Source organism: Dendropsophus ebraccatus, chromosome 12 (assembly GCF_027789765.1).
Source record: "Dendropsophus ebraccatus isolate aDenEbr1 chromosome 12, aDenEbr1.pat, whole genome shotgun sequence".
Classification (NCBI taxonomy): Eukaryota; Metazoa; Chordata; class Amphibia; order Anura; family Hylidae; genus Dendropsophus; species Dendropsophus ebraccatus.
In genome coordinates this window covers 78,090,769-78,108,336 of record NC_091465.1, presented here as the reverse complement: position 1 = coordinate 78,108,336, position 17,568 = coordinate 78,090,769, and the positions used below count along the sequence as shown (strand labels likewise).

General features: G+C 42.8%; 2 long non-coding RNA genes across 3 annotated transcripts in view; one reads left to right on the top strand and one right to left on the bottom strand.

Moving 5' to 3' along the window:
• Window positions 1-17,568, top strand: part of LOC138769391 (uncharacterized) — a 56,101-nt gene that overhangs the window by 14,154 nt on the left and 24,379 nt on the right. The window lies entirely within an intron of this gene.
• Window positions 3,846-17,568, bottom strand: part of LOC138769392 (uncharacterized) — a 95,606-nt gene continuing 81,883 nt past the window's right edge. The window contains exon 4 of the long non-coding RNA XR_011359248.1: window positions 3,846-4,029. This is a non-coding gene — a long non-coding RNA (uncharacterized lncRNA). The remainder of the gene's footprint in view (window positions 4,030-17,568) is intronic.

Below are 17,568 nucleotides of genomic sequence, written 5' to 3'. Positions count from 1 at the left end.
GAGAAACACCAGAAAAAAAAGGCAAACGTGGAAAGTGCACGCTAATCCTACAGACAGGCGTCCCCACTAAATGAGCAAGCAGATGTGTAGACCCCCCTACAACAAAAGAACATATAAGGACCAAATCTCTGTAAAACAGACAGGAAATAAGGAATAAAAAGCACATTGGCATCCATCAGAGATGCCCGCCAACCCGTACCTGACCTCCAGCTGCCTGTGCCACTCTCCCCATCGCTGTCTGTCTGTCTCCATCCTCAGTCTGTGCTGGGAGAGAGCGTCATGAGCCAGCCTATGCCACCCCCCTCCTCCTCTGCCCTCACATACACTCTCACCCCTCTATATGCAAAACCTGACAAGCACCACAGGCACATCGCCTGCTGCGTACAGCTAATCCGTGCAGCCTGTAACAGGTAGCTATGCCCACCGCAGGCCTCTAGAGCACCTGAATAGACAGCCTCCCCCCGTCTCTACAGACTGTCTCCCCGGTCAATAGCTGCCCGGACGCTCCATTACTTTCACCTTGCATTATCTGGCTTCCTTTTTTATTGTTGCGCTGGATACAATTGCTGCGGCTTTGCCTTTGTGTTTGTGCATTCCCCTGTACCTTTATCCATCATACACCTGCCGCTCTCCTCCGCTACCTCTTTGTCTGCTCTCCTCTCTAATGTGCTGTCTGCCACCTCTTGCCACACTGACATGCTCTTTGTCTGTGCTGTCGCCACCTCGCTCTGTCTAGACCCCATATAATTTTTTTTTTACATTTTTGCTTTTTTCTGTTCATACCTGTCTAGCTCCTTCATTGCTATCTTAGTTGTTTTCCCCCCCCCCAGCCCATAATTCATTGCATCCCCCTTTCCTCTGCAACCCGCTACGTTTCACCTCTGCAGGTTGAATCCTATTGCATGCCCCTCGTTCCCCCCCAATACCTGTAAGCCTTCTTCATTTCCTTGTCTGACCATTCTCTCTTCCTTCTTCCTCACTGCTCTCTTTCACCATTCTCCCCCCTCCTTTTGCCGTCTCTCTCTCTCCATTCTCCCCTCGCTCCATCCCTCCCATCCCTCCCCTACTCACTCTCCGCCTCCTGGGCTGCCTTTCATTTCCAGACAGGCAGAAAGCGCAATGCGGTTCTAGTCAGGATGGGGGGGATTTATTAAACTTGTCTGGCTCAAGACACAGAGGGAGGGACTGTCTCTGTGTGTGGGGGTGATGGGACAGAGGAGAAACGGGTAGAAACAGAAGGGGGGGTGTAGGGAAGGTAGCAAAATAATAAAGATGGGTAGATATTCCCAATCGCTTGGATGTTCGCTATTTGTAAATAGATTAACTCTTCGCTGTCAGGTGACGGTGGCGCATTGCAGAGAGCGCTCGGTTCAAGAGTTAATGTGGCGTACGGAGACAGCAAACCCAGTCTCATCCCATACCGGTTTATAATTCTAGAACTGTCCCCGGGATGTATTGCCACCTGTTATAAGTCTAGCCCATAACCATAACGTATCTATATAGGTATCACGTCTGTACATCATGTCGGCTATTCGAGGTGCCCAGTTTGCCTCTGCCGCCTCTCTGGGGTATATTTAATTGTAGCCTCAAATAAAAAGCCGCCACATAGTTCGGTGTCTGCCTCGTGTGCTTTTTAAGGTAAGAATGTACACCGCACGGTGGTGCGTTTGACTGGCCATAAATCTTCATATTTTTTTTGTTGTCCTCTTTTTCGCATATTCCGTCTAGACAGGGACGTGTTGGGTTATTTTGGAAGCTCTGAGAATACGTCTGTCATTCCGGAGAAGGAAAAAATTGAATGGACGCATTTACGCTTGTAAAATTTATAATAAGATTAGAGGATGAGTAATGTCTTGTGCCGTGAATACCCCGATATCCTATTTTAGGGGAACCTCGTGCAGTAAACTTGATGAGACTGTGGGTGATGGGCAAAGCACAGACTGGCGTGATCTCTACGGGGAGAAGTAGAATTTTCCGTCCTTAAATTTTGTATTGGGAAAAACAATGTTCTTTTGGGTCTAGGAACTCCCTGGCTGTGTAGAACTAGAACATCCAGAAAGCCCTTTCAGCCTTTGTCTAAATGGATTTGCTAGAAACTCTACTCCACATTTGCTGGAATGCTAACACTGTGTACAGGTTGAACATATGTTTCTGCACATATGAAACAGAATTCAATGCAAAGTTATTTTGGCGCCCAATATTTATTTTACGCCCGTCTGTCTCACTTGGAAGTGACAGAACAGACTGAGAGATTAAGCAGTCTGCAGAATTACAATGCAGCTTCCTCTAGAGGGCGCTGTTTGACTATAGACTTGCAAGGTGCAGCAGAGGTCGCTGAAGGCCTGAGGTTGGGTAGCATCCCCCCGTGTAGTGTTGCTGACAGAACAGCAGGTGACGCTGCGACACTGAGGAGACAACTCTCTGGAGCTGCGTACAGACTGAAAAACCATGCAGCCGCCCACTGCATGGCAATACAGACACAAAAGATTAAAAAATGATCCTGCAGCCTTTGACTCTGCGACCCATTATAGCCAACAATAACCGAAAAAATCTACAGTAATCGAGCAAGTGTCAGGTAAAATAACAAAGATCTCAATTACAGTTGCTAACTAGGTGTCCATCGTTAAGGGCGACATTTAAAGCTTCCTTATTAAGGTCCTGCCACCTTCTTCTCACATCTATTTAGTATTCCAGTCCAATACATGTTCAACCATCCAACATTCGTTAATATCAGAATTTCAACAGGGCTCGAACAATATACCCATTGTTGGGAGGACTTCAAAATCACCACCATTGCCGTAAATCTGTCAGAAGTCGAAGGATTGTCCACCAACAGCTGACATATCTGTATGGCAACAGCTACGAATTGGAAGCTCTCCCATGGTCTGGTATGTATATGTGTGTTTTAACCCTCTTGGGATTTGACACAATCTTGAGGAGTTGTTAGGTAAGCCATAGCCTAATACACTCTTCTAGACTACTCAAGATGGTCCAACATTTTAGCATTTAGGTGAAAAGTTTAGAACAAAATGATCAAAACTAATACTAATAATTATTTCTTACTTGCCTGTAGAGTCCGATATCCAAGGAATGGATAAAAGTTGCGATGGCAGGTGAAACCACAGGGAAAGATAGGAGGCTGTACAGTTATCTCCTGTGGTGTTATCCTCAACTATACAACCTACTACCTCATCCTGGAGCTCACTAAATGGACGTTGGTGGACGAGGTGTTCATGAGTCGCTACTAAGAGGGAGCAAAATATAAATGCACACACAACACAACAAAGTCTATGCCAGTCAGAACTCGGTAGGACCTACGGAAGTAAAGCAAAACTTGACATATTTACATGTTCTAAAATGTGGTACCAATTTAATTTATTGAGCAAGAGCCCAAAATGGTACAAAAAACATGAGAACATCACTCGCCGCCGTAGCCAAGCCGACACAGACCCGCACACTCGAGCTTGTGAGAGGGGCACAGCACAAGTTCGGATCTACGGGTTTATGGCAACCAGCAGTACATTTGCCCTATATTAAACTCGATGTATGTTTTATGATATATCAAGAGTAAAGAACCTTTTTTTTAATTGTAACAAATAAGGGACAACTATGTCCATGTGTTAATTCCCTCCCCCCATCTTCATAGTTATATTATTTGTATAATTTTCTTTTGAATGGGACACATGGGACCGTTAGTCGCACCAAAGCAACCAGCAGGCTGTGGTATTCTGTCTCAGATGCAAGAACAGATGAATATTCTCTAACATAGTTACATAGGGGCCAAATAAAAAAGGTACTACGGCCAAGACCAACACAATCTATTTAAATATCGAAGTTACCTTATTGGTGGCTTCTTATTACCCTTAAATGTCCTCGCCCCATGCACAGTCGAGAAGTAACGGCCTTGTTACATGCTGCTTGGTGTGGGCGGATGTACTGGGCCCTGTGCCATGACACTGAAGGCGGTGTTGCATTTTTCGTGGCCTCTCTTTCCTTCCTCCCCCTCCCCATGGACAGTCTCCGTCGCAACTAAAAGGAACAAAGGAGAAAAATGAACACATAAATGCAGGTTGCACGTTGGCACAGACTGGTAGATTTGCTTGGCAGCAACTGGCCTTCAGGGAAGGAATCCCTTACTGCTCTCCTAGACGCTTCTGCTTGCTGTGCGTCTGTCCGCGCTATGTTTTCTGAGAATAAATGTTGTCTGCCGTACCTGTGATGTCACCGTTTCTTTATACTCTTTGTCTACCTTATCGATATTTTCCTGAATGTTGTCATTGCTTCTTCTTCCTAGTTAAATTTAACTTCTCTTTTACTAGTGTTCCGTTGCCTTTCCGATGACTTTTATTTTTTTCCTTTAACGTTATACTAATAGTAACTAACTGGTTTCGAGGCTACGATCTTACCGTTCTTCCATGGTCACTTGGACAATTCTTTGTTAATTATCGATCCCTGGCTCCATTCCTTTCCCTCCCCGATTCTCTTCATTCATTACACTCCTCCTTTTTTAACACTGTCCCTTACTTCCACTCCACCCAAACGTCTTACATCTAATTCCTACACTTCCTCTATTTCTCGTCTATGTCTTCCCAGACTTTTCTCCACTGCATTCTCTTGAGTACTCATGTCCCTATCCCCACCCGGCTCATTTTACCTCCCTCCCTTTCCCCACCCGCCATTCTCTCTTCCTGAATACCTATTTACCCTCTGTCTTGTTTTTCGGATTTCCCCGCCAGTTACAATGCATACTTTTTTCTTCCCATTCCGACTTAATATTAAGATGCCGACAGCTCGATGACTCTAGATGAGACCATAGGGCTTGATATAGCCAGTAAATGGCAACAACATTCTGCCGTCTGTTCTGGTACTGTACATGTTAAAATACAAGGCATTCTCCAACCAGGGAGCCCGTGCCAGACCTCTCAGCATGTGCAAGTCACAGCAGAGCCCAACAACATTTGCAAGGCTGAAGATCAAATGAAAGTAATGAAGGGAAAGATATCCGATTATTATTTATGTATCCTACAGAAAGTCAAACGCTCTTACTTGAGGACGCTTTCCGGCTTGCTATCTCTAAATAGGGCTTCTAGCTTACAATTTTAATACATCCGCAGCTGCCAGAACTTTGGCGAATTTGTCTCCCCATTGTCTAGACAATACTGACCCTTGTGAAGCCTTAATTCTAGAGCATTGGTGGGGGTCCAAGCTCATAGACCTTAAATATGGTGTAACACTATGTTTAATTATAGGGGTTGGACCTCTGATAGGTCTACGAATACCGAACCCTAAAAACGTAGCTGCCCTAAGGGTCCTATTATACAAAGTGATTTTTAACGATTAACGACTAACGATCTTAAATGAGATTATCGTTAACCTGAAATCGTTCACCATATTACACAGAACGATGGTCGTTCGATACTACGTTACTACGATCGTTATTGCGGTCGTTACTATGATCGTTTATTCCTTCTGATCCCAGGAAAACAATGGACAATGTGCAATTACACTGAACGATTAGTAAAAAATGCGGAACTTGAGCGAACGAATGTGGAATTACAGCGAACGATTAAAGATAATTTTAGGTTTAGAACTAAATCAACGATCAACGTCATACAAACAACTTTTCGATCGTTGCCTGCAATTACACAGAACGATTATCAAACGATTTGACGATTTTTTGCACGATTATCGTCCCCTGTAATAGGGCCCCAAGACTAGCATTATTTACATGTGTTGCAAAAGTTCACATAGCGGTATGATGTTGGAGTGGTCACAAAAAACTTAGTTCTGCAGAAAATAGTAATGAAAAATATAATTAAAACATCCCATTATTCCTTTGGGTATACCAGCCCTACAAGCAAATTCCCAAATTGCCAAATCTAAGTTGAACATAATATAAACCATACTGTTCTTGTGCCTAGTTTTAGTCTTTGTAGTATTTTCCTCTAAAACATGTGTATGCAAGCTCCTAAGGATTTACATTCATTACAGGAGGATATGGGTGAATTCATGGTTCATGCTCATAACCTGCACACAATGGTAAATTCTTGACATTTCTCTTGATTTGCATGTAGCGCCAATAAACTATGTAAGGAGCAAATAAAGTAGGTGCGGATGGAATAGCAAATATGGCAAGCAAATCGCAAACAGGGTAAAGCTAATGTACATTTTTTTGCAACCTACTGTAATGTTTCTGAGGGTATTTGACAAAAAGCAGAACTTAATGTCAGGTAGCTGCTGCGAAAGCCGTGACAAGTTTTCAAAAGTCGGAAGGAAAGAAAATGTATTTGAGAAGTCATTTAAATATTGCTGTGGGATAAGGTACTGAGATAGATGAAGTTTAGAGCAAAAGTTTATTTATCTAAACCCTAAAAAGTTTAAAGCATACCCATCATTATAAAAAAAAAAAACTTTTGACATGTCACAGAGATGTGTAAAATTTTGATCAGTCGTGGTCTAAGTGTTCAGGCTGTGGCCAATCAGGAGAACGAGTTCTTGTACAGCAGGTCTCTCCGGACTCTGTTATGTGACCATGACGGCCGCATAATATAAGTCTATGCAGCTGTCCAGGACAGACACTGCGGGAAGAGAGACAACACAGTCTACCTCAGGATCTGGTCACAGCAAAAACAGTAGAGGGCTTCAAAATAGGCTTAGACAAGTTCTTAGCTTAGACAAAATAGCATAAATGCATACGTGTAGAATCTACCCATCACCCCCTCCCCCTCTTCCCTGCATCCATCTCCTTCTTGGTTGAACTTGATGGACATGCGTCTTTTTTTACCCATACTAACTATGTAACTATGCGACACTGGGTGCAGACTACGTCTGGCTCATTCTATTAGGTCATTCTCCTGATCGGTCATGGTCTGAACACCCATTCACCAACTGGTCAAAACTTTTAACATTTTTCTGTGACATCACCGGAAAACAGGAACTCAACAGCGATAGATGCAATGTAGTCGGGGAGGGGCGATGCACTCTGGAAAGCTGACGTTTCAATCATTACTTGTCTGTATCTAGGTTTTGTCCATAGAATCCCATGATCCCATGCAGCACATTCTCTACTTTTCTGTCTGATCTTTTGAGGAGATTAGCCTAATAGAAATGAGGCATTGCCCATAGCAACCACCTATATTGCTAATTTTATTCCCCCCAAGGGCCTTTAAAAAATTAGTTGAAAAATGATTGATTACAATGGACATTGGCATATTTTTTCCATTGCCCTAGCCTTTTGTGCCAAACCTACTGGCTCGAAACCACACACACATTGGCTTTGTGGGTCACACTGTTAAAGATTTCTTTTTTTTTTTTTCCGCTATGGAGCGCCTTTGCAATTGTCTTTTATTTTTGAATATGGGCCAATAATTTGTCAAGGCTTGTCGTAGAGCACCTACCTCAAAGGGGCAACAATATAAAAAGTTGCGAAGAAGTAACGTGCAAGAAAATTTCAGTAATTGTTACTTGTGTAAAGTGTTCGGTGGTCTAAATCGACATAAAAGAGGGGAAGCCAAGTTTAATAGGGTGTAAAGTTCCAGGTTGTGAACTGTATTTTATGTAAAGGGTCTGAGTTGTAATGATTATTGAAAACACATGTTGCTATGAGTGTTCAGGTTTAACCAAGTTATTTCTACTTGTTCTGCGGCTACAATATAGAGCCCTGTTGTACGCTGCAATAAGATGTAGTACTCTGGTGGTACATACTCTAATATTCTTGTAACGTTGGGTGGCTGGTTGACCTTACAAAGCCTGCTAGGCATCTGCGTGGTTGTAAGTGTTTATTATTGGACCCAAAGAGGTTCCAGCAAGTGCTTCCATTTATCTCCATAAAGAAGCAGAACTCAGAAAGATACGTCATTGATCACTGGTGCTAGTGAGACTTCTGCCTGCCTTTGGTTGCCCCCAAAATGCTGTTGGCTTAAAGGGGTTTCTATTTAAGGGAAAAAAATATTTTATACACCCTATTAGAAGATTCAGAGTTATTTGTTGGTGGAGTCATGGGAGATCACCATATGCTGATTCCCGAACCTGCGGCAAGAGGTGTTTAGCAGCAGCCTTTACTCCTCTCCCCATTCAGAATACATTCATACTCATACATAATGGGAGAAATTTCTACTGTCAGAATGAATGTTTAGCTGCCACCTATCTGAAATGTACACACCTTAACTGTTACAGGGATTTAAATGGGACCCTATAGCAAAGTAAACATAGCTGGGGGGATAAAAAAAAAGAAGTAGTGCTGGATAGCAGAAAGACATTGCAAACAAAGCATCTCACCCAGTTAACCAGGTCTCCAGGTAGATATGTTTGGTTTTCGTGGATATCCCCTAGCACGTTTTCAAGTCTCCTTTATGGCCATTGGACACTGGATTACTGGGTAACTACCTATAGGTGGCTCTAGAGAGAAAGTTTTTCTCCTTGTAGAGGAGAGGTAATATGAGCATCTTTGCATATTTCCTCCCAGAAAAGGGAACAGCAATCCTTCTGTTTTTGGGTGCCATAGCAGATTCTATACATGCCTGAGCTGTAGTTACACCCATATCCACATACTTTTAATTTCAAAATATTCTGTTTTCCAAGTGACACTGAATAAAACTTTCTCAACATACTGTAGTTACTACTGGTGGTCTGCATGCTAATTCCCATTGTTTTAATCCATATCCAAATCCAATATCATTTTGAGCTTTTATTCACAGAATTACTGCTATGTACTTTAAAAAATGAAAAGTGTAGGCTGGGTTCACACTCAGCGTTTTGATTTTAGTATTTGGTGGATATTCTGGTCAGAATTTGTGATGAGTGAACTTGCTGAACATTGGATGCAGCCCTGAAGAACATGGCTATAGCCTATAACTGTATCCATGTTTTCCAGGATTACCTAGACCTGCATCCAACTTTTCCAGGCAGCGGGAGTCAAATGCTGAGCGTTGAGGTTTGGACAAACCCAAACGTTTAGCAAGTTTGCTTGTCAATTTTTTTTTAGACAAAACCAAGATTGGAACCGGCGTGGAGACAAACTATAATGGAAAGATTTGCACATCTTCAGTGTTTTGGATCCTTTCTTGGTTTTGTCGTAGTACTTTGTTCAGTCCTACAGATCGAGAGAAGCAGACCACTCTATTAGCCAACCCTTAAATCTTTGGCATCAAGGAAATAGGTAGCGCCCACCATGGATGAGGATCATTGCGGAACTAAATTTGTTGAATTACATTTTTTTCAGAAAGAGTAAAATAAATGTTTTAAGGTACCGAATACAAAATATTTTTATTTTTATTTTAAATAACACCTATGTTATGTAGGTCGGATGTAGGAGCTTACTAATAATGGAAGAACAAAGATTAAGAAAAAGTTTACAAGAACAGTTTTATTTCTATGGCAAAAGGAGAAGACGAGGAGAACAAGTAGAAGGACAAACAGATCATCCAAAACCCGCAGAGCTCTATGAGGTTTCCTCAGTACGGAGAGGGTAGAAGGTGGCAGAAGTGACTGGAAGCTCTTAACGTTAGTTCTGATCCCTGTTGCTATGGGAGCTGAATCATACTCAGCCGCTCTACAATATATTGGGCACATGCCCAGATATCTCTCCTCCTTTGTTTCTTCCTCCTTCCTTTGCTCCCCCCCTCCCGAGACAGGGTCTGCCTGTTTCTTGTTCCTCACACCTCTCCTGCTTCAGAATATCACACCTTTGTGTCTCGCACATCTCTCTTTTATTCCTGCATTTGCTGTCTTACAATTTCCCCCGAAAATTCCTATTCATCGTTTTTACTTTCCTTGTCCCCCTTTAGCCGCCCCTCTTCTCCGAACACTGCCCGCGGTTTACCCATGACTGTCATTTTGCGTCTTTTCCAGTCTTTTCTTATTTTTATATTTATTTCTTTATCCCTTTTTCGTCTCCAGCTTACCCCCCTTCCCCATTGCTTGCCTCTCCTCGTCTTCCTCTCCCTCCCCCTTACTCTCATTAATTCATAACACGCAGCACTGCGTCTGATGCCAGGATACCAGGCTGGCACCCGCCATGATGCTCAAGCTCGCGAAGTGCCACAGAGACACGGCTATCCGCAGTGCCTCCATGAAATCCACTCCTCATTTTTCTTGAAACATCTTTTTTTTTTTCTCTAGTTTTTGCTTTTTGTATGCCTAGTGTGGTCGCAGGTAGCATTTTATACCAAAACAGAGGCAACGCTCACCCAGTCAGGTTGACTAGTTCTGCGGGGGTTAACTCTGTATGGCTATGACTCGGTGTTGCAGGGATTAGTTGGCAATCTCGTCGTCTGTCACACACCGTTAGTGCTTTTTAAGTTATTGAGTCTGCTGTGATTGCCACAGCCAATTCCGACCAGTGTGCTTATTCCCCCCACCCCCGTAGACAGGCAGAGTTAGCTGTGACTATACCTAGAATGACTTCCTCCCTGACTTGTTTTATTTCCTTTTTGTACAACATACTATGTATATGTATGGTCGGCCATTTCTAAAAATGTCGTTTAACAACCCCATTGTGTTCTTGGCAGATTTATATAGCTATAAATTTGCAACTAGGCGTCCTGGGGTCATAATTACCACTTGTCCTATAGGAAAACCAACTGGAAACCTATGGAATTTAAGGCCTTGTGCAATCCTGATAGATCGATTGATAGGAGATAGATAGATACGGGATAGATAACAGCTATCTTCATTTTGGGGGCTATTTGTGATAATAACAGATGGATGGTTAAACTAATGATTATGCTGGGACTCGTAAACAATCAGGGTGGCATGACTATTCCCCTCTACCGTACAGTATAAAAATACATACAGGGACTATATACTTAGAACAGAATTTTTTTTTTCTCAACTGAGTGTAAGCCCTTCACCTCCAGAAGTCCGGCACTATTTGACCGCTCCTTAATCTCTTTACTCCTCCCTAATAGAAGAAATAATGATCTCACCACTTGAACAGATTCCAGAATTGTCGAGTTTTTTTTTTTTTGCTCTGAAGTAAAACAGATGTTGAAGTCGTATCACAATATTGTACTGACCTTTCGGAAGGCCGGTACTGATCCCCTATTATATTGTATCAGGGCGAGGACAGAACATGGCAGTTTAGCGCCTTTCGAAACACACAGAGGATTACTGAAATTTGCTGTGATTTTTTTTTTATTGCTACCGGATGCGCCAAGCGGACACTTTTTACTTTTCTGCTAGCCCAGTCCGTCTAAACGCCCCCCTCATCACTGCCCACAAAAATACCTTGTGCCCTGCTTTTGTCCTTGTTATCCTGGGCGTCTGCCAGGAGCCAAGTCCCCAGCGTGATGTGACCCTTATTACAACCATCTATTCTTTTCGGCTTCCCAATCCTATCGCTCAACACGTCACGTTCTATATTCTGAATGGACGCAATCATATACGGTTATACGTCTTACATATACGGGCTTACTAACAAAAAGTAAGGAAAAAAAATACCTTCATGCCATCATTATGGTGTCATGACAACGGGTGAAATGGCTGCCGATCCCTCGTTTCATTGTCCACCTAATGTTTGTCGTGTTTTTGCGACGGCCCCTCCCACCGAGTCTGACTTCCCGTCTCACCCAGGCACAAAAACTTCTTCCTTTAGTCTACGAAGGAAATTATGAGAAAAACGTCCTAAATATGGGAAAAATAAGGAGGATCAGCGTACTGTATAATGGTGGCGAGTATCACCCTGTGCCATAATTACTGGGGCTCTTCCTCTTGGTTTCCCTCGCTCTTCGTCTCGTTTCTTTCTCACCTCCCCCCCCTCCGCATGCCACCGGCTGGCGTGTCAGACTGCCAGGGGAGCCAGCTCCCTGGCAACGCTGAACCCTGGCACATCTCCCAACACTCGCTGACTCAAGCTGTGTTTAACACCTTCAAGCCTGAGCTCGCTCTGCCGCCCAGCTACCAAGGCAGCTGGGTGTTTACGGGAGGCTGGTGCATCTTGCAAAATAACAAAAAAAAAAAAAAAGCAAAAGACCAAAAAAAGATTGATTTTCTTGGGAAAAAAAGCATTGCGATTCTATTTGCTGTATGGCAGCGAAAATGCAACCGCTTCCAGCGATGGCGATTGTTGCCCGCTGCATACTTTAACCCAGGTTGATCCGGAGATTTTATGAGAAATAGTTTAAAAATAAACAAATTGTGACAAAGTGAAGTACGGGAATGAAAAAAAATTCTCAAGGACCCCTATTCTGCTGCAGCCGCTGTATAAAGATACCTAAAGGATTCCTTCATGGGAATGGGTAACAACCACTTAAGACCACCATTATTGTGTCCCTAGGGCTTATCATACAGTTTTCAACAGAACCAAAATAGTATATAATCCATACTGTAAGGTGATGCCTTGCAATAGTGTTTCTGGTCCAGAAAGCCTGGGTGACAACCCTAGAGGTTCAGCGTAATGGTGGCATTATGGTGGAATTATCATTTAAAGGGCTTTTCCACTTTAAACAAGCCCTACTTCTTAGAAAGGTCTTTTGATAATAAGATGATCACAAAGTGCCCTCCAACGGGGAATATCCAGTGATCAACTGTGATCTATGGGGAAACCTGGCAGAAAGTTTTTTTATTTCCCTGCATCGCCACAACAAGAGAAATGAAGCATTACAAAGTGCCCATTTACATCAATGGGTTGATTGTATTATCCAGAACAGGACAGATCCACCAGAGCAAGGGTGGTATTACACGGATAGATTATCGTTTTAAAAATTGTTAAATCGTCTGGATTTGAACATTAATCGTTTAGTGTAATAGCAGACAACGATTAAAGGACCAACGAGAAATCCTCGGACGTTTAATAGAATTTGGACCTATTTTTATTGTTGATTGTTCGCAAATCGTTCGCATGTAATAAGACGTCGTTCGCCGTAGCGGCGAACCCAGTGGCGGCGACAGGACCAACGCAATAACGATCATAAGTAACGATCATTGTTCCGTGTAATTGGGTGAACGATTTCAGGCCGTTCGCCATATCGGTCGTTTGAGTTCGTTTATCGTTAATCGTTGATTTAAAAAAATTGCTTTGTGTAATAGTACCCTAAGAGGTGGTCTTTATAACCACTCTCTTCTAGATTTTAAAGGAGTCATCCATAAAAACACAACTGTTTTCTTGCAGGAGAAGCACCACCCCAGTTCTCAGGTTGTGTGTAGTATTATAATTCAGCTTCATTCACTTTAATTCAACTGAGCTGCAATACCTTCTTTTTCTAAGCCTGAATAACCTCAAGCACTCGTCCGAATCCAAATGCCCTTCATTTGATTACCAGTGGCTGAAGAAGTTGGATGCAGCCCTAAGGATTCCTGAAAAACATGGATATGGCCTAGGGCTGCATTTAACTTCTTGGATGTTAGGTGGCCAACCCCCTACTATGTATGAGGGCGTCCCGACTCCCACAATGGCAGACGTTGGAGAAAAGAAGGATCGGGCATATTGCATTTCAACTGCCCAATCCTGAAATAATACCGCCCACCCCCTTCCCCTTCACCATGAATGAGTGTCCATGTCTATGGGGGAGGCAGGGGTGATTGACATCTTCCAACTATATTGGCTGGGAGGATGCACTATAAAACGCATTACTACTCCGATCCCACACAGTGGATGCGGCCAGGGGATCCATTATTCAAAGTGATTCCTATTCCACTAAAGACCTAATAACATCCCGAAGTTATGGGGCATGACGAGCCTCATCAATGTCATTATTATTGAGTATGCTCCCAGGAGCATCCTCTGCTGTATATACACAACATATACACTTCGAGTACAAACGGGACAGCGAATGCCCCAAAGCAATTGTGTCTTCATTGTATTACTTGTCTCCGTCCATCTGTTTTTCGTTTCATTGCATAATCTGTTTGACCTTTCCTTCTGACTCCAATAAAACGATGGTCATATGGTGGGTGGCTTTTCTTGCCCTGTGGTTATATGCTATAAAATATTCCATAGTGCATTGTGTGGGGCGTCATTGTAGCCATAAGGATACACAGTAATGTTCCGCAACGTGGAACTAGGCTTAGACTCTGGAAGGTGGACTCAATGGGCTAGAAGGCAACGGCACAGGCCACCCATTATCCATCCTATAGGACACAATGGTTATTGTCTTTTTGAAATTATCAGAACAGGTTTATTTCAACAGTGCGTTTAAGAGAGTCCACCATGTGACACCATACAACAATTCTGCTACCTTGACCTGGCACCCTGATTGCTCTCAGTCTTATTGTACTTTAGGATAAGGAAATAGTCATACACCAAAGGGATATACCTGGCTGGAAACCATTTTATCATGTAAAGCTGCATTTAAAGGCTCCCTTGGTAGTTCCAACAAAGTTGAAGAGTTGCGGAAGAATCCAGTCAAAAATATAAACACTGCAATGAAACCCAATGGACCCCGATATAAGTCAGTGGAGCCATCAGTTGGCATTACTTGTTTGACACATGTAGCACTGTTACATAGTTGACAAGGTTGAAAAAAAAGACAGGAGGCCATTATTTCCAACCTATAACTAGTCTTTAGTGGACTTGCCAAACTGTTCAGAATCAACAATGTTCTCTAAACTGGTGAAGTTGGATGCCGCCTTAAGGAGTTCTGGAAAACGAGGATACAGCCCATGGATAGAGACCCCATCCAGTTCAGCCACCATGATGGTGGTGTGAATAGAGCCTAACTCTATGGCTGTCACATGGACACTTATCCCCTATCCAAAAGATACGTGTTCGTTGTGGGGCAGGGTGCCCCAGTGTTTGGACCCATTGGGATCAGACACTTATATGTCCATGGTAGCAAAAAGAGAGTGCCAAGAAAGTGGAGTACAGCGCTTGGCTATTTTCAGCACTCCCACAGACGATGAATATAGTGGCTTATTTAAGATTGGAGCTTTACATGTACTGTTTGTGAGATCACAGGGGGACCCACCAGTCAGACTCCCCAACTCCCCTAATTAGACCATTGGATGAGGAGATTGTAACCTAGGATCAATGCCTTGCCCCTTCAGCCTCTGTATGCAACATTGATATAAAAAAGCCAACCAACACACCTGTAGAGATGAGCAAACCTCGAGCATTCTGGAGTCCATCCGAACCCGAACTTTCGGCATTTGATTAGCGGTGGCTGCTGAACTTGGATAAAGCCCTAAGGCTATGTGGAAAACATGGATATAGTCATTGGCTGTTTCCATGTTTTCCAGACAACCTTAGAGCTTTATCCAAGTTCAGCAGCTCCAGCTAATCAAATGGCGAACGTTCGGGTTCGGATGGACTCGAACCCGAACCCGGTTCGCTCATCTCTACACACCTGTGTATGTACATATGTAATCTGTATACTGCTGCCACTGTAGAGTTGTATGTCAGAGCTACAAGTTATGTTCTGGTGGGATACTATGTGGATAAAAATCACCATCCACATCAATACTACATCCTATGGGAGTATTACTACTCATCTACTTATTGGGTATACTCTGACCGAGCCCTTAGCACCAAGTTATTTCATAGTTTTTATTTTATTTTTTTTAGGTATAGATGAAAGCTGGAACCTGGAGCAATATTCCTACTTTTCTTATAAAAGTTTCAGGGTCAGTGTCCCCATGACAACACTGAAACACTAGAGCAGGAGCTGTTGCTATGAACACACAACACAATGAACACATTTAAGGGGGAATGTATCATTTGCACAAAAATGTTTGCGCTCGTGCACTTTTTGCTTCCTGCGTGAAAATCTCTGATAGTTTTGCAAAATTTATCTTGATAAATCGTGCACAATTTTTCCACTTGTTTTTTGGCATTAAAAAAAAAACTACGCCAGGGTCTGACTGTTGCACAATTATCTTTGCACAAAAAGAAATCGCACATAATAAATCTGTCTAAAAAAAGTAGCTATCATTAAACCATGCCCCATCCGAGTGAAAAATTTCAACAATAACTCAAACAGCTTCATAAATGACGCACAAAATTTTCCGTCCTGTGCAAAAACACAAAAAATACGCCACATTAAGTGGCACAAAAACAATGATACATGGGCCCCTTGATGTGTTTCTCTTTTTTTTATGAAGAGTTCTAAATACCTGTATGGTTTGAATACACTATTAATTTTTTTTAATACACTTTAATACACTGATTTTAGTACTCTTACTGCTAGTATTGAGCATCTGGAGCCCCCCTCCATGTTGCACAGCTACAGTATTTTTTTTATTCTTGAACCAGAACTGATCTGTTTTCCAGCATTACTCATACCTGAAGTTCCTTTGCCTTCTTTTTCTTACCAATCACAGAACAGCACCCACCCATTGCTGGCATGCCATGACATAGTGCTGGGGGACTGAACAAGCTGGAACAGTGCTGGGGATGACTTCCAGTATAGCACTATAGATGGCATGCAGGTGAGAAGAAAATTGTTGATGCCATCTGTTTGCAAGGTGTTAGGAGAGCAGATAGGAAAACTGTAACATCATTACAACAAGGCATGGGGGTTACATAATAAAAGCAGCCCTAGTCTGAGCAGTGAACTCATATTGATGAGGGAAAGGTAGAATGATAACAGCAAAGAAAGGGTTACTTTACAAAAGCAGCCCTGGTCAAAGCAGTGAACGGATATTGGTGAGCTAAAGGGAGAGGGATAACAGCAAGGAAAGGGTTACATCACAACAGCAGCCCTGGTCTAAGCACTGAATTGATATTGATGACAAAAAGGCAGAGGGATAACAGCAAGAAAAGGGTTACATTACAAAAGCAGCTTTGGTCTAAGTAGTGAGTTGCAGCTGATAATAATAAGCTACACAATGGACAGATGCCCCTGTGGCACACAATCTTTCCCCCACTTTCTGCCCTGCATAGCACTAACTAAGCCCCACACCTACTTTATATGTTATGTCTTGGTCCCTCTGCTGCATGAGACAGAATTCTCCTAACAACAGTCAGTGGGCAACAATATATAAGGAAGTGTTTGGGAGGGGGGTATGACATGCTTTCTAAAGCTGTTTGAAATGACAGTGACGATTTCAGGGGTATGCACATATTAAATATTTATGGCATACTCACAGGACATTGTTTCAATGGGTGCAGATCCCAGATTCCACCTCCGGGACCCTCCTGTACAGAAAGAACAACTTGGGCTGTGCACTTACAATCTGTAGGTCAGGCTGTATCCACACTATCCCTGAAAGGGAAATCGAGAGTTCCCTCATATCTTTCCTCACCCACACAGGTTTAGGAAGCTGTCTCTTGTGCTCTTACCACTGCATGTACACACTTCTACCCCTTGCATGTAATATCCCCTTCAGTTATCAGCAGCAGTTTTTTTCTATTTATTTCTGCTATTTGCCTTGCAAAGCTCATGCAGCAGTAACCCCTTCTCCATCCACATGCCATCCCTAGTAGTGTATTGTAAATCATTACCAGCACTGTCATGCCAGAGCAGTGAGAAGTAGGTTCTGTACACACAAGTAAGAGAAAGGAAGGGCCTTAGTGTGCACTACTGGCAAACAGCTCAGCCCTCGCTCCACACCCAGAAATAGAGAGAATAAGAAATATCTGTGCACCATGGAGGGGATTCTCAGAGCATTAAAATCATCTTGTCACCACTCTGA